At 39.2% G+C, this 16,558-nt stretch overlaps 27 non-coding genes and 2 pseudogenes across 27 annotated transcripts; all 29 read left to right on the top strand.

The window, feature by feature from the left end:
• The first annotated feature begins 263 nt into the window (after positions 1-263).
• Positions 264-382, top strand: LOC149943117 (5S ribosomal RNA). Its single transcript, XR_016481455.1, has one exon. It is a non-coding gene; the product is annotated as a 5S ribosomal RNA (ribosomal RNA).
• Positions 383-568: 186 nt separating this feature from the next.
• Positions 569-687, top strand: LOC149943116 (5S ribosomal RNA; annotated as a pseudogene).
• Positions 688-872: 185 nt separating this feature from the next.
• On the top strand, positions 873-990 carry LOC149943115 (5S ribosomal RNA; annotated as a pseudogene).
• A 539-nt stretch (positions 991-1,529) lies between these two features.
• Positions 1,530-1,648, top strand: LOC149943114 (5S ribosomal RNA). Its single transcript, XR_016481760.1, has one exon. It is a non-coding gene; the product is annotated as a 5S ribosomal RNA (ribosomal RNA).
• An 872-nt stretch (positions 1,649-2,520) lies between these two features.
• LOC149943113 (5S ribosomal RNA) lies at positions 2,521-2,639 on the top strand. The gene has a single exon (XR_016481759.1). It is a non-coding gene; the product is annotated as a 5S ribosomal RNA (ribosomal RNA).
• Positions 2,640-2,824: 185 nt separating this feature from the next.
• LOC149943112 (5S ribosomal RNA) lies at positions 2,825-2,943 on the top strand. Its single transcript, XR_016481467.1, has one exon. It is a non-coding gene; the product is annotated as a 5S ribosomal RNA (ribosomal RNA).
• A 413-nt stretch (positions 2,944-3,356) lies between these two features.
• LOC149943111 (5S ribosomal RNA) lies at positions 3,357-3,475 on the top strand. The gene has a single exon (XR_016481758.1). It is a non-coding gene; the product is annotated as a 5S ribosomal RNA (ribosomal RNA).
• Positions 3,476-3,660: 185 nt separating this feature from the next.
• LOC149943110 (5S ribosomal RNA) lies at positions 3,661-3,779 on the top strand. The gene has a single exon (XR_016481817.1). It is a non-coding gene; the product is annotated as a 5S ribosomal RNA (ribosomal RNA).
• Positions 3,780-3,965: 186 nt separating this feature from the next.
• On the top strand, positions 3,966-4,084 carry LOC149943109 (5S ribosomal RNA). Its single transcript, XR_016481756.1, has one exon. It is a non-coding gene; the product is annotated as a 5S ribosomal RNA (ribosomal RNA).
• Positions 4,085-5,415: 1,331 nt separating this feature from the next.
• On the top strand, positions 5,416-5,534 carry LOC149943108 (5S ribosomal RNA). The gene has a single exon (XR_016481755.1). It is a non-coding gene; the product is annotated as a 5S ribosomal RNA (ribosomal RNA).
• A 186-nt stretch (positions 5,535-5,720) lies between these two features.
• On the top strand, positions 5,721-5,839 carry LOC149943107 (5S ribosomal RNA). The gene has a single exon (XR_016481753.1). It is a non-coding gene; the product is annotated as a 5S ribosomal RNA (ribosomal RNA).
• Positions 5,840-6,025: 186 nt separating this feature from the next.
• LOC149943106 (5S ribosomal RNA) lies at positions 6,026-6,144 on the top strand. Its single transcript, XR_016481752.1, has one exon. It is a non-coding gene; the product is annotated as a 5S ribosomal RNA (ribosomal RNA).
• Positions 6,145-6,329: 185 nt separating this feature from the next.
• LOC149943105 (5S ribosomal RNA) lies at positions 6,330-6,448 on the top strand. Its single transcript, XR_016481751.1, has one exon. It is a non-coding gene; the product is annotated as a 5S ribosomal RNA (ribosomal RNA).
• Positions 6,449-7,549: 1,101 nt separating this feature from the next.
• LOC149943104 (5S ribosomal RNA) lies at positions 7,550-7,668 on the top strand. Its single transcript, XR_016481750.1, has one exon. It is a non-coding gene; the product is annotated as a 5S ribosomal RNA (ribosomal RNA).
• A 186-nt stretch (positions 7,669-7,854) lies between these two features.
• On the top strand, positions 7,855-7,973 carry LOC149943103 (5S ribosomal RNA). Its single transcript, XR_016481742.1, has one exon. It is a non-coding gene; the product is annotated as a 5S ribosomal RNA (ribosomal RNA).
• A 186-nt stretch (positions 7,974-8,159) lies between these two features.
• Positions 8,160-8,278, top strand: LOC149943102 (5S ribosomal RNA). The gene has a single exon (XR_016481737.1). It is a non-coding gene; the product is annotated as a 5S ribosomal RNA (ribosomal RNA).
• Positions 8,279-8,463: 185 nt separating this feature from the next.
• Positions 8,464-8,582, top strand: LOC149943101 (5S ribosomal RNA). Its single transcript, XR_016481736.1, has one exon. It is a non-coding gene; the product is annotated as a 5S ribosomal RNA (ribosomal RNA).
• Positions 8,583-10,371: 1,789 nt separating this feature from the next.
• Positions 10,372-10,490, top strand: LOC149943100 (5S ribosomal RNA). Its single transcript, XR_016481735.1, has one exon. It is a non-coding gene; the product is annotated as a 5S ribosomal RNA (ribosomal RNA).
• Positions 10,491-10,676: 186 nt separating this feature from the next.
• Positions 10,677-10,795, top strand: LOC149943099 (5S ribosomal RNA). The gene has a single exon (XR_016481734.1). It is a non-coding gene; the product is annotated as a 5S ribosomal RNA (ribosomal RNA).
• Positions 10,796-10,981: 186 nt separating this feature from the next.
• On the top strand, positions 10,982-11,100 carry LOC149943098 (5S ribosomal RNA). Its single transcript, XR_016481733.1, has one exon. It is a non-coding gene; the product is annotated as a 5S ribosomal RNA (ribosomal RNA).
• Positions 11,101-11,285: 185 nt separating this feature from the next.
• Positions 11,286-11,404, top strand: LOC149943097 (5S ribosomal RNA). The gene has a single exon (XR_016481724.1). It is a non-coding gene; the product is annotated as a 5S ribosomal RNA (ribosomal RNA).
• A 642-nt stretch (positions 11,405-12,046) lies between these two features.
• Positions 12,047-12,165, top strand: LOC149943096 (5S ribosomal RNA). The gene has a single exon (XR_016481723.1). It is a non-coding gene; the product is annotated as a 5S ribosomal RNA (ribosomal RNA).
• Positions 12,166-12,351: 186 nt separating this feature from the next.
• LOC149943095 (5S ribosomal RNA) lies at positions 12,352-12,470 on the top strand. Its single transcript, XR_016481722.1, has one exon. It is a non-coding gene; the product is annotated as a 5S ribosomal RNA (ribosomal RNA).
• A 186-nt stretch (positions 12,471-12,656) lies between these two features.
• On the top strand, positions 12,657-12,775 carry LOC149943094 (5S ribosomal RNA). Its single transcript, XR_016481715.1, has one exon. It is a non-coding gene; the product is annotated as a 5S ribosomal RNA (ribosomal RNA).
• A 1,099-nt stretch (positions 12,776-13,874) lies between these two features.
• LOC149943093 (5S ribosomal RNA) lies at positions 13,875-13,993 on the top strand. The gene has a single exon (XR_016481470.1). It is a non-coding gene; the product is annotated as a 5S ribosomal RNA (ribosomal RNA).
• An 871-nt stretch (positions 13,994-14,864) lies between these two features.
• LOC149943092 (5S ribosomal RNA) lies at positions 14,865-14,983 on the top strand. The gene has a single exon (XR_016481714.1). It is a non-coding gene; the product is annotated as a 5S ribosomal RNA (ribosomal RNA).
• A 185-nt stretch (positions 14,984-15,168) lies between these two features.
• LOC149943091 (5S ribosomal RNA) lies at positions 15,169-15,287 on the top strand. The gene has a single exon (XR_016481711.1). It is a non-coding gene; the product is annotated as a 5S ribosomal RNA (ribosomal RNA).
• Positions 15,288-15,930: 643 nt separating this feature from the next.
• On the top strand, positions 15,931-16,049 carry LOC149943090 (5S ribosomal RNA). Its single transcript, XR_016481710.1, has one exon. It is a non-coding gene; the product is annotated as a 5S ribosomal RNA (ribosomal RNA).
• Positions 16,050-16,233: 184 nt separating this feature from the next.
• Positions 16,234-16,352, top strand: LOC149943089 (5S ribosomal RNA). The gene has a single exon (XR_016481700.1). It is a non-coding gene; the product is annotated as a 5S ribosomal RNA (ribosomal RNA).
• Positions 16,353-16,558: the final 206 nt, after the last annotated feature.

Here is a 16,558-nt window from a genome sequence, read left to right as displayed (position 1 = left end):
GACATTTGAAGGTAGGCAGTGGCCTACTTGGCCTACCCCCTAGCGCCGCCACTGGGAACACCGCGTGCCGTTGGCTTACAATTTGTTTTGGCTACATTTTGTATTAATTGAATTTCGTCGTCTTTTGTCAAGATAAAAGTTTTTTTCTTTTTCCTTAAAATTAACGTTTCAAGAAAAATAACTTAAAAACCTTAATTTTAAAACATGTAGAGGTATAGGTCGAAATATACTCTATGAAGGAGAGCTATTGGGGATATTCTTTCGGCAACGGACATATCACGCTGAATACACCGGTTCTCGTCCGATCACCGAAGTTAAGCAGCGTCGAGCGCGGTCAGTACTTGGGAGGGAGACCACCTGGGAACACCGCGTGCCGTTGGCTTACAATTTTTTTTTGGCTACATTTTGTATTAATTGAATTTTGTCGTCCTTTGTCAAGATAAAAGTTTTTCTTTTTCCTTAAAATTAACGTTTCAAGAAAAATAACTTAAAAACCTTAATTTTAAAACATGTAGAGGTATAGGTCGAAATATACTCTATGAAGGAGAGCTATTGGGGATATTCTTTCGGCAACGGACATATCACGCTGAATACACCGGTTCTCGTCCTATCACCGAAGTTAAGCAGCGTCGAGCGCGGTCAGTACTTGGGAGGGAGACCACCTGGGAACACCGCGTGCCGTTGGCTTACAATTTTTTTTTGGCTACATTTTGTATTAATTGAATTTTGTCGTCCTTTGTCAAGATAAAAGTTTTTCTTTTTCCTTAAAATTAACGTTTCAAGAAAAATAACTTAAAAACCTTAATTTTAAAACATGTAGAGGTATAGGTCGAAATATACTCTATGAAGGAGGGCTATTGGGGATATTCTTAGGCAACGGCCAATCACGCTGAATACACCGGTTCTCGTCCGATCGCCGAAGTTAAGCAGCGTCGAGCGCGGTCAGTACTTGGGAGGGAGACCACCTGGGAACACCCAGTGGCGGCGCCAGGAATTTTCACCAGGGTAGGCAAACCAAATAAATGCCCCCCCCCCCCCCATTTTCAACGAAATGCTTGAGTCAAAAATTTCGATTAAAACCTTTTAATATACTTGGTTCCTGGAATAAATTTTACAATGAAAGACTCAAATATCACTTTTTCGTTATACATTTTTTATCAGGAATTAATGACATTCGCCTATTGCCTCTTTTAGCGAATTTTATATCTTTGGAGCATTTTGAGGCCCTTTCTAGATCAATTTATAGGATGATTTTGGGGCCCCCTTGACATTTGAAGGTAGGCAGTGGCCTACTCTGCCTACCCCCTAGCGCCGCCACTGGGAACACCGCGTGCCGTTGGCTTACAATTTGTTTTGGCTACATTTTGTATTAATTGAATTTCGTCGTCTTTTGTCAAGATAAAAGTTTTTTTCTTTTTCCTTAAAATTAACGTTTCAAGAAAAATAACTTAAAAACCTTAATTTTAAAACATGTAGAGGTATAGGTCGAAATATACTCTATGAAGGAGGGCTATTGGGGATATTCTTTCGGCAACGGCCATATCACGCTGAATACACCGGTTCTCGTCCGATCACCGAAGTTAAGCAGCGTCGAGCGCGGTCAGTACTTGGGAGGGAGACCACCTGGGAACACCGCGTGCCGTTGGCTTACAATTTTTTTGGCTACATTTTGTATTAATTGAATTTCATCGTCTTTTGTCAAGATAAAAGTTTTTTCTTTTTCCTTAAAATTAACGTTTTAAGCAAAATGACTCAAGAACCTTAATTTTAAAATATGTAGAGGTATATGTCTCGTCCTATCACCGAAGTTAAGCCGCGTCGAGCGCGGTCAGTACTTGGGAGGGAGACCACCTGGGAACACCGCGTGCTGTTGGTTTACAATTTTTTTTGGCTACATTTTGTATTAATTGAATTTCGTCGTCTTTTGTCAAGTTTAAAGTTTTTTCTTTTTCCTTAAAATTAACGTTTTAAGAAAAATGACTCAAGAACCTTAATTTTAAAACATGTAGAGGTATATGTCTCGTTATATCACCGAAGTTAAGCAGCGTCGAGCGCGGTCAGTACTTGGGAGGGAGACCACCTGGGAACACCGCGTGCCGTAGGCTTACAATTTTTTTTGGCTACATTTTGTATTAATTGAATTTCGTCGTCTTTTGTCAAGTTAAAAGTTTTTTCTTTTTCCTTAAAATTAACGTTTTAAGAAAAATGACTCAAGAACCTTAATTTTAAAACATGTAGAGGTATATGTCTCGTTATATCACCGAAGTTAAGCAGCGTCGAGCGCGGTCAGTACTTGGGAGGGAGACCACCTGGGAACACCGCGTGCCCTAGGCTTACAATTTTTTTTGGCTACATTTTGTATTAATTGAATTTCGTCGTCTTTTGTCAAGTTAAAAGTTTTTTCTTTTTCCTTAAAATTAACGTTTCAAGAAAAATAACTTAAAAACCTTAATTTTAAAACATGTAGAGGTATAGGTCGAAATATACTGTATGAAGGAGGGCTATTGGGGATATTCTTTCGGCAACGGCCATATCACGCTGAATACACCGGTTCTCGTCCGATCACCGAAGTTAAGCAGCGTCGAGCGCGGTCAGTACTTGGGAGGGAGACCACCTGGGAACACCGCGTGCCGTTGGCTTACAATTTGTTTTGGCTACATTTTGTATTAATTGAATTTCGTCGTCTTTTGTCAAGATAAAAGTTTTTCTTTTTCCTTAAAATTAACGTTTCAAGAAAAATAACTTAAAAACCTTAATTTTAAAACATGTAGAGGTATAGGTCGAAATATACTCTATGAAGGAGGGCTATTGGGGATATTCTTTCGGCAACGGCCATATCACGCTGAATACACCGGTTCTCGTCCGATCACCGAAGTTAAGCAGCGTCGAGCGCGGTCAGTACTTGGGAGGGAGACCACCTGGGAACACCGCGTGACGTTGGCTTACAATTTGTTTTGGCTACATTTGGTATTAATTGAATTTTGTCGTCCTTTGTCAAGATAAAAGTTTTTCTTTTTCCTTAAAATTAACGTTTCAAGAAAAATGACTCAAGAACCTTAATTTTAAAACATGTAGAGGTATATGTCTCGTCCTATCACCGAAGTTAAGCAGCGTCGAGCGCGGTCAGTACTTGGGAGGGAGACCACCTGGGAACACCGCGTGCCGTTGGCTTACAATTTTTTTTGGCTACATTTTGTATTAATTGAATTTTGTCGTCCTTTGTCAAGATAAAAGTTTTTCTTTTTCCTTAAAATTAACGTTTCAAGAAAAATAACTTAAAAACCTTAATTTTAAAACATGTAGAGGTATAGGTCGAAATATACTCTATGAAGGAGGGCTATTGGGGATATTCTTTCGGCAACGGCCATATCACGCTGAATACACCGGTTCTCGTCCGATCACCGAAGTTAAGCAGCGTCGAGCGCGGTCAGTACTTGGGAGGGAGACCACCTGGGAACACCGCGTGCCGTTGGCTTACAATTTGTTTTGGCTACATTTTGTATTAATTGAATTTCGTCGTCTTTTGTCAAGATAAAAGTTTTTCTTTTTCCTTAAAATTAACGTTTCAAGAAAAATAACTTAAAAACCTTAATTTTAAAACATGTAGAGGTATAGGTCGAAATATACTGTATGAAGGAGGGCTATTGGGGATATTCTTTCGGCAACGGCCATATCACGCTGAATACACCGGTTCTCGTCCGATCACCGAAGTTAAGCAGCGTCGAGCGCGGTCAGTACTCGGGAGGGAGACCACCTGGGAACACCGCGTGCCGTTGGCTTACAATTTTTTTTTGGCTACATTTTGTATTAATTGAATTTTGTCGTCCTTTGTCAAGATAAAAGTTTTTCTTTTTCCTTAAAATTAACGTTTCAAGAAAAATAACTTAAAAACCTTAATTTTAAAACATGTAGAGGTATAGTTCGAAATATACTCTATGAAGGAGGGCTATTGGGGATATTCTTTCGGCAACGGCCATATCACGCTGAATACACCGGTTCTCGTCCGATCACCGAAGTTAAGCAGCGTCGAGCGCGGTCAGTACTTGGGAGGGAGACCACCTGGGAACACCGCGTGCCGTTGGCTTACAATTTTTTTGGCTACATTTTGTATTAATTGAATTTCATCGTCTTTTGTCAAGATGAAAGTTTTTTCTTTTTCCTTAAAATTAACGTTTTAAGCAAAATGACTCAAGAACCTTAATTTTAAAATATGTAGAGGTATATGTCTCGTCCTATCACCGAAGTTAAGCAGCGTCGAGCGCGGTCAGTACTTGGGAGGGAGACCACCTGGGAACACCGCGTGCCGTTGGCTTACAATTTTTTTTTGGCTACATTTTGTATTAATTGAATTTCGTCGTCTTTTGTCAAGTTTAAAGTTTTTTCTTTTTCCTTAAAATTAACGTTTTAAGAAAAATGACTCAAGAACCTTAATTTTAAAACATGTAGAGGTATATGTCTCGTCCTATCACCGAAGTTAAGCAGCGTCGAGCGCGGTCAGTACTTGGGAGGGAGACCACCAGGGAACACCGCGTGCCGTAGGCTTACAATTTTTTTTGGCTACATTTTGTATTAATTGAATTTCGTCGTCTTTTGTCAAGTTAAAAGTTTTTTCTTTTTCCTTAAAATTAACGTTTTAAGAAAAATGACTCAAGAACCTTAATTTTAAAACATGTAGAGGTATATGTCTCGTCCTATCACCGAAGTTAAGCAGCGTCGAGCGCGGTCAGTACTTGGGAGGGAGACCACCAGGGAACACCGCGTGCCGTAGGCTTACAATTTTTTTTGGCTACATTTTGTATTAATTGAATTTCGTCGTCTTTTGTCAAGTTAAAAGTTTTTTCTTTTTCCTTAAAATTAACGTTTTAAGAAAAATGACTCAAGAACCTTAATTTTAAAACATGTAGAGTTATATGTCTCGTCCTATCACCGAAGTTAAGCAGCGTCGAGCGCGGTCAGTACTTGGGAGGGAGACCACCTGGGAACACCGCGTGCCGTAGGCTTACAATTTTTTTTGGCTTCATTTTGTATTAATTGAATTTCGTCGTCTTTTGTCAAGTTAAAAGTTTTTTCTTTTTCCTTAAAATTAACGTTTTAAGAAAAATGACTCAAGAACCTTAATTTTAAAACATGTAGAGGTATATGTCTCGTCCTATCACCGAAGTTAAGCAGCGTCGAGCGCGGTCAGTACTTGGGAGGGAGACCACCTGGGAACACCGCGTGCCGTTGGCTTACAATTTTTTTTTGGCTACATTTTGTATTAATTGAATTTTGTCGTCCTTTGTCAAGATAAAAGTTTTTCTTTTTCCTTAAAATTAACGTTTCAAGAAAAATAACTTAAAAACCTTAATTTTAAAACATGTAGAGGTATAGGTCGAAATATACTGTATGAAGGAGGGCTATTGGGGATATTCTTTCGGCAACGGCCATATCACGCTGAATACACCGGTTCTCGTCCGATCACCGAAGTTAAGCAGCGTCGAGCGCGGTCAGTACTTGGGAGGGAGACCACCTGGGAACACCGCGTGCCGTTGGCTTACAATTTTTTTTTGGCTACATTTTGTATTAATTGAATTTTGTCGTCCTTTGTCAAGATAAAAGTTTTTCTTTTTCCTTAAAATTAACGTTTCAAGAAAAATAACTTAAAAACCTTAATTTTAAAACATGTAGAGGTATAGGTCGAAATATACTGTATGAAGGAGGGCTATTGGGGATATTCTTTCGGCAACGGCCATATCACGCTGAATACACCGGTTCTCGTCCGATCACCGAAGTTAAGCAGCGTCGAGCGCGGTCAGTACTTGGGAGGGAGACCACCTGGGAACACCGCGTGCCGTTGGCTTACAATTTGTTTTGGCTACATTTTGTATTAATTGAATTTCGTCGTCTTTTGTCAAGATAAAAGTTTTTCTTTTTCCTTAAAATTAACGTTTCAAGAAAAAAAAACTTAAAAACCTTAATTTTAAAACATGTAGAGGTATAGGTCGAAATATACTCTATGAAGGAGGGCTATTGGGGATATTTTTTCGGCAACGGCCATATCACGCTGAATACACCGGTTCTCGTCCGATCACCGAAGTTAAGCAGCGTCGAGCGCGGTCAGTACTTGGGAGGGAGACCACCTGGGAACACCGCGTGCCGTTGGCTTACAATTTGTTTTGGCTACATTTTGTATTAATTGAATTTCGTCGTCTTTTGTCAAGATAAAAGTTTTTCTTTTTCCTTAAAATTAACGTTTCAAGAAAAATAACTTAAAAACCTTAATTTTAAAACATGTAGAGGTATAGGTCGAAATATACTCTATGAAGGAGGGCTATTGGGTATATTCTTTCGGCAACGGCCATATCACGCTGAATACACCGGTTCTCGTCCGATCACCGAAGTTAAGCAGCGTCGAGCGCGGTCAGTACTTGGGAGGGAGACCACCTGGGAACACCGCGTGCCGTTGGCTTATAATTTGTTTTGGCTACATTTTGTATTAATTGAATTTCGTCGTCTTTTGTCAAGATAAAAGTTTTTCTTTTTCCTTAAAATTAACGTTTCAAGAAAAATAACTTAAAAACCTTAATTTTAAAACATGTAGAGGTATATGTCTCGTCCTATCACCGAAGTTAAGCAGCGTCGAGCGCGGTCAGTACTTGGGAGGGAGACCACCTGGGAACACCGCGTGCCGTAGGCTTACAATTTTTTTTGGCTACATTTTGTATTAATTGAATTTCGTCGTCTTTTGTCAAGTTAAAAGTTTTTTCTTTTTCCTTAAAATTAACGTTTTAAGAAAAATGACTCAAGAACCTTAATTTTAAAACATGTAGAGGTATATGTCTCGTCCTATCACCGAAGTTAAGCAGCGTCGAGCGCGGTCAGTACTTGGGAGGGAGACCACCAGGGAACACCGCGTGCCGTAGGCTTACAATTTTTTTTGGCTACATTTTGTATTAATTGAATTTCGTCGTCTTTTGTCAAGTTAAAAGTTTTTTCTTTTTCCTTAAAATTAACGTTTTAAGAAAAATGACTCAAGAACCTTAATTTTAAAACATGTAGAGTTATATGTCTCGTCCTATCACCGAAGTTAAGCAGCGTCGAGCGCGGTCAGTACTTGGGAGGGAGACCACCTGGGAACACCGCGTGCCGTAGGCTTACAATTTTTTTTGGCTTCATTTTGTATTAATTGAATTTCGTCGTCTTTTGTCAAGTTAAAAGTTTTTTCTTTTTCCTTAAAATTAACGTTTTAAGAAAAATGACTCAAGAACCTTAATTTTAAAACATGTAGAGGTATATGTCTCGTCCTATCACCGAAGTTAAGCAGCGTCGAGCGCGGTCAGTACTTGGGAGGGAGACCACCTGGGAACACCGCGTGCCGTTGGCTTACAATTTTTTTTTGGCTACATTTTGTATTAATTGAATTTTGTCGTCCTTTGTCAAGATAAAAGTTTTTCTTTTTCCTTAAAATTAACGTTTCAAGAAAAATAACTTAAAAACCTTAATTTTAAAACATGTAGAGGTATAGGTCGAAATATACTGTATGAAGGAGGGCTATTGGGGATATTCTTTCGGCAACGGCCATATCACGCTGAATACACCGGTTCTCGTCCGATCACCGAAGTTAAGCAGCGTCGAGCGCGGTCAGTACTTGGGAGGGAGACCACCTGGGAACACCGCGTGCCGTTGGCTTACAATTTTTTTTTGGCTACATTTTGTATTAATTGAATTTTGTCGTCCTTTGTCAAGATAAAAGTTTTTCTTTTTCCTTAAAATTAACGTTTCAAGAAAAATAACTTAAAAACCTTAATTTTAAAACATGTAGAGGTATAGGTCGAAATATACTGTATGAAGGAGGGCTATTGGGGATATTCTTTCGGCAACGGCCATATCACGCTGAATACACCGGTTCTCGTCCGATCACCGAAGTTAAGCAGCGTCGAGCGCGGTCAGTACTTGGGAGGGAGACCACCTGGGAACACCGCGTGCCGTTGGCTTACAATTTGTTTTGGCTACATTTTGTATTAATTGAATTTCGTCGTCTTTTGTCAAGATAAAAGTTTTTCTTTTTCCTTAAAATTAACGTTTCAAGAAAAAAAAACTTAAAAACCTTAATTTTAAAACATGTAGAGGTATAGGTCGAAATATACTCTATGAAGGAGGGCTATTGGGGATATTTTTTCGGCAACGGCCATATCACGCTGAATACACCGGTTCTCGTCCGATCACCGAAGTTAAGCAGCGTCGAGCGCGGTCAGTACTTGGGAGGGAGACCACCTGGGAACACCGCGTGCCGTTGGCTTACAATTTGTTTTGGCTACATTTTGTATTAATTGAATTTCGTCGTCTTTTGTCAAGATAAAAGTTTTTCTTTTTCCTTAAAATTAACGTTTCAAGAAAAATAACTTAAAAACCTTAATTTTAAAACATGTAGAGGTATAGGTCGAAATATACTCTATGAAGGAGGGCTATTGGGTATATTCTTTCGGCAACGGCCATATCACGCTGAATACACCGGTTCTCGTCCGATCACCGAAGTTAAGCAGCGTCGAGCGCGGTCAGTACTTGGGAGGGAGACCACCTGGGAACACCGCGTGCCGTTGGCTTATAATTTGTTTTGGCTACATTTTGTATTAATTGAATTTCGTCGTCTTTTGTCAAGATAAAAGTTTTTCTTTTTCCTTAAAATTAACGTTTCAAGAAAAATAACTTAAAAACCTTAATTTTAAAACATGTAGAGGTATATGTCTCGTCCTATCACCGAAGTTAAGCAGCGTCGAGCGCGGTCAGTACTTGGGAGGGAGACCACCTGGGAACACCGCGTGCCGTAGGCTTACAATTTTTTTTGGCTACATTTTGTATTAATTGAATTTCGTCGTCTTTTGTCAAGTTAAAAGTTTTTTCTTTTTCCTTAAAATTAACGTTTTAAGAAAAATGACTCAAGAACCTTAATTTTAAAACATGTAGAGGTATATGTCTCGTCCTATCACCGAAGTTAAGCAGCGTCGAGCGCGGTCAGTACTTGGGAGGGAGACCACCTGGGAACACCGCGTGCCGTAGGCTTACAATTTTTTTTGGCTACATTTTGTATTAATTGAATTTCATCGTCTTTTGTCAAGATAAAAGTTTTTTCTTTTTCCTTAAAATTAACGTTTTAAGCAAAATGACTCAAGAACCTTAATTTTAAAATATGTAGAGGTATATGTCTCGTCCTATCACCGAAGTTAAGCAGCGTCGAGCGCGGTCAGTACTTGGGAGGGAGACCACCTGGGAACACCGCGTGCCGTTGGCTTACAATTTTTTTTGGCTACATTTTGTATTAATTGAATTTCGTCGTCTTTTGTCAAGTTTAAAGTTTTTTCTTTTTCCTTAAAATTAACGTTTTAAGAAAAATGACTCAAGAACCTTAATTTTAAAACATGTAGAGGTATATGTCTCGTCCTATCACCGAAGTTAAGCAGCGTCGAGCGCGGTCAGTACTTGGGAGGGAGACCACCTGGGAACACCGCGTGCCGTAGGCTTACAATTTTTTTTGGCTACATTTTGTATTAATTGAATTTCGTCGTCTTTTGTCAAGTTAAAAGTTTTTTCTTTTTCCTTAAAATTAACGTTTTAAGAAAAATGACTCAAGAACCTTAATTTTAAAACATGTAGAGGTATATGTCTCGTCCTATCACCGAAGTTAAGCAGCGTCGAGCGCGGTCAGTACTTGGGACGGAGACCACCTGGGAACACCGCGTGCCGTTGCCTTACAATTTTTTTTTGGCTACATTTTGTATTAATTGAATTTCGTCGTCTTTTGTCAAGTTAAAAGTTTTTTCTTTTTCCTTAAAATTAACGTTTTAAGAAAAATGACTCAAGAACCTTAATTTTAAAACATGTAGAGTTATATGTCTCGTCCTATCACCGAAGTTAAGCAGCGTCGAGCGCGGTCAGTACTTGGGAGGGAGACCACCTGGGAACACCGCGTGCCGTAGGCTTACAATTTTTTTTGGCTTCATTTTGTATTAATTGAATTTCGTCGTCTTTTGTCAAGTTAAAAGTTTTTTCTTTTTCCTTAAAATTAACGTTTTAAGAAAAATGACTCAAGAACCTTAATTTTAAAACATGTAGAGGTATATGTCTCGTCCTATCACCGAAGTTAAGCAGCGTCGAGCGCGGTCAGTACTTGGGAGGGAGACCACCTGGGAACACCGCGTGCCGTTGGCTTACAATTTTTTTTTGGCTACATTTTGTATTAATTGAATTTTGTCGTCCTTTGTCAAGATAAAAGTTTTTCTTTTTCCTTAAAATTAACGTTTCAAGAAAAATAACTTAAAAACCTTAATTTTAAAACATGTAGAGGTATAGGTCGAAATATACTGTATGAAGGAGGGCTATTGGGGGTATTCTTTCGGCAACGGCCATATCACGCTGAATACACCGGTTCTCGTCCGATCACCGAAGTTAAGCAGCGTCGAGCGCGGTCAGTACTTGGGAGGGAGACCACCTGGGAACACCGCGTGCCGTTGGCTTACAATTTTTTTTTGGCTACATTTTGTATTAATTGAATTTTGTCGTCCTTTGTCAAGATAAAAGTTTTTCTTTTTCCTTAAAATTAACGTTTCAAGAAAAATAACTTAAAAACCTTAATTTTAAAACATGTAGAGGTATAGGTCGAAATATACTGTATGAAGGAGGGCTATTGGGGATATTCTTTCGGCAACGGCCATATCACGCTGAATACACCGGTTCTCGTCCGATCACCGAAGTTAAGCAGCGTCGAGCGCGGTCAGTACTTGGGAGGGAGACCACCTGGGAACACCGCGTGCCGTTGGCTTACAATTTGTTTTGGCTACATTTTGTATTAATTGAATTTCGTCGTCTTTTGTCAAGATAAAAGTTTTTCTTTTTCCTTAAAATTAACGTTTCAAGAAAAAAAAACTTAAAAACCTTAATTTTAAAACATGTAGAGGTATAGGTCGAAATATATTCTATGAAGGAGGGCTATTGGGGATATTTTTTCGGCAACGGCCATATCACGCTGAATACACCGGTTCTCGTCCGATCACCGAAGTTAAGCAGCGTCGAGCGCGGTCAGTACTTGGGAGGGAGACCACCTGGGAACACCGCGTGCCGTTGGCTTACAATTTGTTTTGGCTACATTTTGTATTAATTGAATTTCGTCGTCTTTTGTCAAGATAAAAGTTTTTCTTTTTCCTTAAAATTAACGTTTCAAGAAAAATAACTTAAAAACCTTAATTTTAAAACATGTAGAGGTATAGGTCGAAATATACTCTATGAAGGAGGGCTATTGGGGATATTCTTTCGGCAACGGCCATATCACGCTGAATACACCGGTTCTCGTCCGATCACCGAAGTTAAGCAGCGTCGAGCGCGGTCAGTACTTGGGAGGGAGACCACCTGGGAACACCGCGTGCCGTTGGCTTATAATTTGTTTTGGCTACATTTTGTATTAATTGAATTTCGTCGTCTTTTGTCAAGATAAAAGTTTTTCTTTTTCCTTAAAATTAACGTTTCAAGAAAAATAACTTAAAAACCTTAATTTTAAAACATGTAGAGGTATATGTCTCGTCCTATCACCGAAGTTAAGCAGCGTCGAGCGCGGTCAGTACTTGGGAGGGAGACCACCTGGGAACACCGCGTGCCGTAGGCTTACAATTTTTTTTGGCTACATTTTGTATTAATTGAATTTCGTCGTCTTTTGTCAAGTTAAAAGTTTTTTCTTTTTCCTTAAAATTAACGTTTTAAGAAAAATGACTCAAGAACCTTAATTTTAAAACATGTAGAGGTATATGTCTCGTCCTATCACCGAAGTTAAGCAGCGTCGAGCGCGGTCAGTACTTGGGAGGGAGACCACCTGGGAACACCGCGTGCCGTTGGCTTACAATTTGTTTTGGCTACATTTTGTATTAATTGAATTTCGTCGTCTTTTGTCAAGATAAAAGTTTTTCTTTTTCCTTAAAATTAACGTTTCAAGAAAAATAACTTAAAAACCTTAATTTTAAAACATGTAGAGGTATAGGTCGAAATATACTTTATGAAGCAGGGCTATTGGGGATATTCTTTCGGCAACGGCCATATCACGCTGAATACACCGGTTCTCGTCCGATCACCGAAGTTAAGCAGCGTCGAGCGCGGTCAGTACTTGGGAGGGAGACCACCTGGGAACACCGCGTGCCGTTGGCTTACAATTTGTTTTGGCTACATTTTGTATTAATTGAATTCCGTCGTCTTTTGTCAAGATAAAAGTTTTTTCTTTTTCCTTAAAATTAACGTTTTAAGAAAAATGACTCAAGAACCTTAATTTTAAAACATGTAGAGGTATAGGTCGAAATATACTCTATGAAGGAGGGCTATTGGGGATATTCTTTCGGCAACGGCCATATCACGCTGAATACACCGGTTCTCGTCCGATCACCGAAGTTAAGCAGCGTCGAGCGCGGTCAGTACTTGGGAGGGAGACCACCTGGGAACACCGCGTGCCGTTGGCTTACAATTTCTTTTTGGCTACATTTTGTATTAATTGAATTTTGTCGTCCTTTGTCAAGATAAAAGTTTTTCTTTTTCCTTAAAATTAACGTTTCAAGAAAAATAACTTAAAAACCTTAATTTTAAAACATGTAGAGGTATAGGTCGAAATATACTCTATGAAGGAGGGCTATTGGGGATATTCTTTCGGCAACGGCCATATCACGCTGAATACACCGGTTCTCGTCCGATCACCGAAGTTAAGCAGCGTCGAGCGCGGTCAGTACTTGGGAGGGAGACCACCTGGGAACACCGCGTGCCGTTGGCTTACAATTTTTTTGGCTACATTTTGTATTAATTGAATTTCATCGTCTTTTGTCAAGATAAAAGTTTTTTCTTTTTCCTTAAAATTAACGTTTTAAGCAAAATGACTCAAGAACCTTAATTTTAAAATATGTAGAGGTATATGTCTCGTCCTATCACCGAAGTTAAGCAGCGTCGAGCGCGGTCAGTACTTGGGAGGGAGACCACCTGGGAACACCGCGTGCCGTTGGCTTACAATTTTTTTTTGGCTACATTTTGTATTAATTGAATTTCGTCGTCTTTTGTCAAGTTTAAAGTTTTTTCTTTTTCCTTAAAATTAACGTTTTAAGAAAAATGACTCAAGAACCTTAATTTTAAAACATGTAGAGGTATATGTCTCGTCCTATCACCGAAGTTAAGCAGCGTCGAGCGCGGTCAGTACTTGGGAGGGAGACCACCTGGGAACACCGCGTGCCGTTGGCTTACAATTTGTTTTGGCTACATTTGGTATTAATTGAATTTTGTCGTCCTTTGTCAAGATAAAAGTTTTTCTTTTTCCTTAAAATTAACGTTTCAAGAAAAATAACTCAAGAACCTTAATTTTAAAACATGTAGAGGTATATGTCTCGTCCTATCACCGAAGTTAAGCAGCGTCGAGCGCGGTCAGTATTTGGGAGGGAGACCACCTGGGAACACCGCGTGCCGTAGGCTTACAATTTTTTTTGGCTACATTTTGTATTAATTGAATTTCGTCGTCTTTTGTCAAGTTAAAAGTTTTTTCTTTTTCCTTAAAATTAACGTTTTAAGAAAAATGACTCAAGAACCTTAATTTTAAAACATGTAGAGGTATATGTCTCGTCCTATCACCGAAGTTAAGCAGCGTCGAGCGCGGTCAGTACTTGGGAGGGAGACCACCTGGGAACACCGCGTGCCGTTGGCTTACAATTTGTTTTGGCTACATTTTGTATTAATTGAATTTCGTCGTCTTTTTTCAAGATAAAAGTTTTTCTTTTTCCTTAAAATTAACGTTTCAAGAAAAATAACTTAAAAACCTTAATTTTAAAACATGTAGAGGTATAGGTCGAAATATACTCTATGAAGGAGGGCTATTGGGGATATTTTTCGGCAACGGCCATATCACGCTGAATACACCGGTTCTCGTCCGATCACCGAAAATAAGCAGCGTCGAGCGCGGTCAGTACTTGGGAGGGAGACCACCTGGGAACACCGCGTGCCGTTGGCTTACAATTTGTTTTGGCTACATTTGGTATTAATTGAATTTTGTCGTCCTTTGTCAAGATAAAAGTTTTTCTTTTTCCTTAAAATTAACGTTTCAAGAAAAATAACTCAAGAACCTTAATTTTAAAACATGTAGAGGTATATGTCTCGTCCTATCACCGAAGTTAAGCAGCGTCGAGCGCGGTCAGTACTTGGGAGGGAGACCACCTGGGAACACCGCGTGCCGTAGGCTTACAATTTTTTTTGGCTACATTTTGTATTAATTGAATTTCGTAATCTTTTGTCAAGTTAAAAGTTTTTTCTTTTTCCTTAAAATTAACGTTTTAAGAAAAATGACTCAAGAACCTTAATTTTAAAACATGTAGAGGTATATGTCTCGTCCTATCACCGAAGTTAAGCAGCGTCGAGCGCGGTCAGTACTTGGGAGGGAGACCACCTGGGAACACCGCGTGCCGTAGGCTTACAATTTTTTTTGGCTACATTTTGTATTAATTGAATTTCGTCGTCTTTTGTCAAGTTAAAAGTTTTTTCTTTTTCCTTAAAATTAACGTTTTAAGAAAAATGACTCAAGAACCTTAATTTTAAAACATGTAGAGGTATATGTCTCGTCCTATCACCGAAGTTAAGCAGCGTCGAGCGCGGTCAGTACTTGGGAGGGAGACCACCTGGGAACACCGCGTGCCGTTGGCTTACAATTTGTTTTGGCTACATTTTGTATTAATTGAATTTCGTCGTCTTTTGTCAAGATAAAATTTTTTCTTTTTCCTTAAAATTAACGTTTCAAGAAAAATAACTTAAAAACCTTAATTTTAAAACATGTAGAGGTATAGGTCGAAATATACTCTATGAAGGAGGGCTATTGGGGATATTCTTTCGGCAACGGCCATATCACGCTGAATACACCGGTTCTCGTCCGATCACCGAAGTTAAGCAGCGTCGAGCGCGGTCAGTACTTGGGAGGGAGACCACCTGGGAACACCGCGTGCCGTTGGCTTACAATTTGTTTTGGCTACATTTTGTATTAATTGAATTTCGTCGTCTTTTGTCAAGATAAAAGTTTTTCTTTTTCCTTAAAATTAACGTTTCAAGAAAAATAACTTAAAAACCTTAATTTTAAAACATGTAGAGGTATAGGTCGAAATATACTCTATGAAGGAGGGCTATTGGGGATATTCTTTCGGCAACGGCCATATCACGCTGAATACACCGGTTCTCGTCCGATCACCGAAGTTAAGCAGCGTCGAGCGCGGTCAGTACTTGGGAGGGAGACCACCTGGGAACACCGCGTGCCGTTGGCTTACAATTTGTTTTGGCTACATTTGGTATTAATTGAATTTTGTCGTCCTTTGTCAAGATAAAAGTTTTTCTTTTTCCTTAAAATTAACGTTTCAAGAAAAATAACTCAAGAACCTTAATTTTAAAACATGTAGAGGTATATGTCTCGTCCTATCACCGAAGTTAAGCAGCGTCGAGCGCGGTCAGTACTTGGGAGGGAGACCACCTGGGAACACCGCGTGCCGTAGGCTTACAATTTTTTTTGGCTACATTTTGTATTAATTGAATTTCGTCGTCTTTTGTCAAGTTAAAAGTTTTTTCTTTTTCCTTAAAATTAACGTTTTAAGAAAAATGACTCAAGAACCTTAATTTTAAAACATGTAGAGGTATATGTCTCGTCCTATCACCGAAGTTAAGCAGCGTCGAGCGCGGTCAGTACTTGGGAGGGAGACCACCTGGGAACACCGCGTGCCGTTGGCTTACAATTTTTTTTTGGCTACATTTTGTATTAATTGAATTTTGTCGTCCTTTGTCAAGATAAAAGTTTTTCTTTTTCCTTAAAATTAACGTTTCAAGAAAAATAACTTAAAAACCTTAATTTTAAAACATGTAGAGGTATAGGTCGAAATATACTCTATGAAGGAGGGCTATTGGGGATATTCTTTCGGCAACGGCCATATCACGCTGAATACACCGGTTCTCGTCCGATCACCGAAGTTAAGCAGCGTCGAGCGCGGTCAGTACTTGGGAGGGAGACCACCTGGGAACACCGCGTGCCGTTGGCTTACAATTTGTTTTGGCTACATTTTGTATTAATTGAATTTCGTCGTCTTTTGTCAAGATAAAAGTTTTTCTTTTTCCTTAAAATTAACGTTTCAAGAAAAATAACTTAAAAACCTTATTTTAAAACATGTAGAGGTATAGGTCGAAATATACTCTATGAAGGAGGGCTATTGGGGATATTCTTTCGGCAACGGCCATATCACGCTGAATACACCGGTTCTCGTCCGATCACCGAAGTTAAGCAGCGTCGAGCGCGGTCAGTACTTGGGAGGGAGACCACCTGGGAACACCGCGTGCCGTTGGCTTACAATTTGTTTTGGCTACATTTGGTATTAATTGAATTTTGTCGTCCTTTGTCAAGATAAAAGTTTTTCTTTTTCCTTAAAATTAACGTTTCAAGAAAAATAACTCAAGAACCTTAATTTTAAAACATGTAGAGGTATATGTCTCGTCCTATCACCGAAGTTAAGCAGCGTCGAGCGCGGTCAGTACTTGGGAGGGAGACCACCTG

This window comes from Leiobunum rupestre, chromosome 6 (assembly GCF_980474605.1).
Source record: "Leiobunum rupestre chromosome 6, qqLeiRupe1.1.hap1, whole genome shotgun sequence".
NCBI classification, from domain to species: domain Eukaryota; kingdom Metazoa; phylum Arthropoda; class Arachnida; order Opiliones; family Sclerosomatidae; genus Leiobunum; species Leiobunum rupestre.
Note: the sequence above shows the minus strand (reverse complement) of the source record. Positions and strands in the feature narration are given on the sequence as shown.